This window comes from Dipodomys merriami, unplaced genomic scaffold (genome assembly GCF_024711535.1).
Source record: "Dipodomys merriami isolate MVZ:Mamm:240054 unplaced genomic scaffold, mDipMer1.0.p SCAF_1505, whole genome shotgun sequence".
Taxonomy (NCBI): domain Eukaryota; kingdom Metazoa; phylum Chordata; class Mammalia; order Rodentia; family Heteromyidae; genus Dipodomys; species Dipodomys merriami.
This window is the reverse complement of record NW_027202833.1, coordinates 33,161-37,393: the sequence shown is the minus strand read 5'-3', so window position 1 is coordinate 37,393 and position 4,233 is coordinate 33,161. Positions and strand designations below refer to the sequence as shown.

Here is a 4,233-nt window from a genome sequence, read left to right as displayed (position 1 = left end):
GAGACTTCTTTTTCAAAAGGCCACTTATGTGAATAGTAGGGATGATGATCAGTATATCCCTCTTCAAGAAGCCTACGGTGGACACTTAGACATTGTCAGTCAGTTGGTTTCTCAAGCGGCACATGCAATAACTGTAGATGACTGGACACCCCTGAACAGTGCATACACGTGGAATAATACCAGAGTCGCTTCTTTCTTACTTCATCATGATACAGATACCAATGGCCAAACTAACGGACTTTTTTTTTTAAATTTTTTTTGGTCTGGTTGTGGGGCCTGAACTCTGGGCCTGGGTGCTGTCCCTCATCTCTTCAGCTCAAGGCTAGCACTCTACCACTTGAGCCACAGCACCACTTACCGCTTTTTTTTCTGCTTATGTGGTGTTGAAGAATCGAACCTTGGGCCTCATGTATGCAAGGCCAGCGCTCTACCACTGAGCCACTTTCCCAGCCCAAATATTTTTGTTTGTTTGATTTTTGTTGTTGTTGTGATTTTTTTTTTTGGTGGGTCATGGGGCTTGAGCTCTGGGCTTGGGTGCTGTCCCTGTGCTCTTCAGCTCAAGGGGAGTGCTCTACCGCTTGAGCCACAGTAACACTTCCCCAAACTAAAGGACTCTTGACACCCTTATATCTTGCTGTTGAGAATTGAGATAGCAAAGATACGCTGGATCGCCTTCTGTTGAACCATTATATAAATCCAGGCCTGAAGAACAACATAGAAGAAACTCTATGTGACATTGCCAAAAGCATAAGTATGTATCACTACCTCTAGGAAGTTGTAAAATGCTGTACAAATTGTTCACCGAAGTCCTAATGGTCGGGTTAAGTTTCTTAAATTTCAAAAATGCAAGTTCATCTTTTCTGTCCCTACAAAATATTTTCACAATCCAAATAAGAGCAATATCTTTCTTTTTGGTCGGTCATGGGGCTTGAACTCTGGGCCTAGAGTTATTCCTGTGATCTTCAGCTCAAGGTGAGCCCTCTACCACTTGAGACACAGCTCCACTTCCAGTTTTCTAGTGGTTTATTTGAGATAAGAGTACCACAGACCTTCCTTCCCAGGCTGGCTTTGAACCATGATCCTCAGATCTCAGTCTCCTGTTTAGCTATGATTATAGGCATGAACCACCAGTGCCCGGCAGCACCAATATTTTACTGTAAAAATTCATGGATTCCGCGGAATTCTTCCAAGTGAATTGCCTGCCTTGGATGGAAAAATGTATTCAATAGATTTTGTAAACATGTATAATAATTTCTTTAGAGTTTGTGATTTTTTAATAAGAAATAATTTTAATTTACCTGTTGAAATGAGTAGTACAGAAACTAAAATATTTCTGGTGCTTGTCTGAAAAAGTATATTTTAAAATATTCTATATTCTATGTTTGCATAATGTTCATAATTTATTTTTTCCTAGATATACATTGAATTCTATATTATTTTATAATATATAAGTTCATTAATGTGTCCTTTCCGATTGTATTCCATATAGAAACAGTTTGATTCCTTTTTTTCTAGGTCTTAATATTATTTTTCTTTGGGATAAAATGACAATGTTGTCTAATCTGAAAAGTTTTGTAAAGTTTATGCTATGTAAACGCCTTTCTGAGGTGATTTAATACACTGATGTCAAACTAATTTTAATTATATGAATTACGTGTATTGTTAAACTTGTAATTTTGTAATCAACTTTTTAATCACTTTTTTTCATTTCTTGCATCTGAAGAATGAAAAATATGGAATACTTCTCAAATTTTCATATTATCCTTGTGCAAGTGCCATGTTAATCTCTGTATTGTAGTTTGAGTATACGTGCTGCTGAAGCATGTAGTATCCTCTAAATTTAATAGTTAATGCTGCAAACCTTATACAGGCTTATATCTATGGGTGCCTACTTGTAACAAGGAAACCTTATTGTTCCTAACAATGCTATCGATCTTATTTCCCTAAAATTCTGTGAATATTGGAAAAAATTATATTGATCAGTCGATTGCTCACATTTGCAAACTGTTTTTTGCCAATGAATATCTTAAGTCTTTTTATTTGGAATTTGATCATACTCTCTATTACTTATAATTAGGTCCAAAGGTGATGGCTTTTTCAAGTATTTATTTATCCAGCTTTGTGGACCTAATGGATTCAAACTAAGCGTTGCTTAAGAGCTACTTCTAAACTTCTTCAGCTGACATTTTCCCAAATGAGGTGTTACTGGAACAAATGTCTACCTGAGCCTTTACCCTTCTTCCATGTGGGAACAGAACAACCAGAATACCTTACCCTGACAGCAAAGATTTTCTTACTAGAACAAAACTAATCTTGGTTACAAGGGATCATAGAGAGATGAACAGTTCAAACAGAACTGTTCAGACGAGAAGGTATTTTATCAAAATATAATTGTTTATTATACCTTCCATTTAAAAGTAGCTAAAGCCAAGAAGTGAAAAAATTGTTCGTACGCATGATTACTTAATGTCCTGGCCTGTCTGTAAGTTCCTGGCAGGAACTTACACTACTGCCTTTTTATCACCAAATATTTTCATAGTTGCAGGAGAAGTGCATATTTTTCTCCTCATTATTAGGCATTAAATTGATAATGTTTTAATCACAGTGTTTCCTCTTGCCACCATGCTGTAAATCTACAAATGATAAAGCTTTAGATCTAACTCTATCAAACACTGAAGTAGAGATAATGGAATCATACTTTAAAACAGAGTTGCCTTTGATACAGTAACTACAACAGAACAATACAAAACGTGTGTCTTTTAATCATATTATATATAGTTATATGTGCTGATTTTATATTTCACACAATGAAACTTACTAGAATTAGTTGATAATTTGACAAATAAATTGATATTTATTTACTCCAATAAACAGAATTGGAATATAAATATTTAGGTTTCAAATATGTATTAGACTAGAAAACGTATCAATGCAATCTTTTTAGTATAAACTTGTGATACATTATAACTCTTCTTGGTCTTCTGAATCCACATGATAAAAAAAACAATGTTTTCCTCTAATCTGTAATGGATTTTACTCTGCTGCTCTGTTTATTGTTTTAACTTGCTTGTCCCAAACTGCTTTTGTCCATATTTCTGAAGCATTCTTACTGATTATGCCCAAATTTTGCTAAGATGTCTAAAAAATATTATTCTTCTGCAGTACCCATGGGTCCTAGGATCTCAAGGCCCATTTACCTGCATCATCAGATAACAGGGGCAAGACTTTTCACCAAGGCCCATGCAATATATCAACACAAAGTAATTGAAGACCCATCTCAATTTCGCATTTCCTATATTTCAGGGCCCCAATTCCTTGAGATGCAGGAATTAGCAGTAAGCAATTGTGAAATGCAAGGCAACTTAAAATGAAGGATGAGATCACAATATTTGAGAGAAAGTACTGTAATTCAAACATTCAACTTACAGATGACCAGCCCATATGAGTGAACAAGTTCACAAATTGTCATAAGATTATTTTTAATACCCCTCACCTATGATTAACGAAAGATTTTATTCCAACATAAGTGGGCCAAAAAATAGTACCTAGAAGGATAGATCTATAATTGGTCTACCAAAGCCTGAAAACTTGACTTAGAGGTCAAATGTAATTCAGAAAAACATTTGAAGCACTAAGGAGTGCTTCAAAACACTGGGACTTCAGTACAACATGGTTCTGTGGTATAAAAATGTCACTCTCAAACCAATGATAATCTACATTTAAATAAACTTTAAAAAATCACTTTCGCCCTTACTTCATTGTTCGTGGGAATGTAAACTTGTTTAACCACTTTGGAAAGCAGTATGGAGGTTCCTTAAAAGACTTCACATAGATCTCCCCTATGACCCAGCAATCCCACTTTTGGGCATTTACCCAAATGTTTACAAACAAGACCACACTAAAGCTACCAGCACAACTATGTTGATTGCAGCATTATTTCCATAGCTAAGATATGGAACCGACCCAGATGTCCCTCAGTAGATGAATGGATCAAGAAAATGTGGTATATATACACAATGGAATTCTATGCCTCCATCAGAAAGAATGACATTGCCCCATTTGTTAGGAAATGGAAAACCATGAAAAAAATTATATTAAGTGAAGGAAGCCAGGCCAAAAGAAACATAGGTCTCATTGTTTCCCTTATTTGCAATGTCTAGTATATGTATGACTCAAGCGGAAAAGGTCAGATAATGTGAGGTCAGTAAAATGAACCCTTAGATATGTATTTTA

General features: G+C 35.4%; 1 pseudogene; it reads right to left on the bottom strand.

Annotated features, from left to right (window-relative positions):
• Nucleotides 1-1,727: 1,727 nt before the first annotated feature.
• Nucleotides 1,728-1,824, bottom strand: LOC138827127 (U6 spliceosomal RNA; annotated as a pseudogene).
• Nucleotides 1,825-4,233: the final 2,409 nt, after the last annotated feature.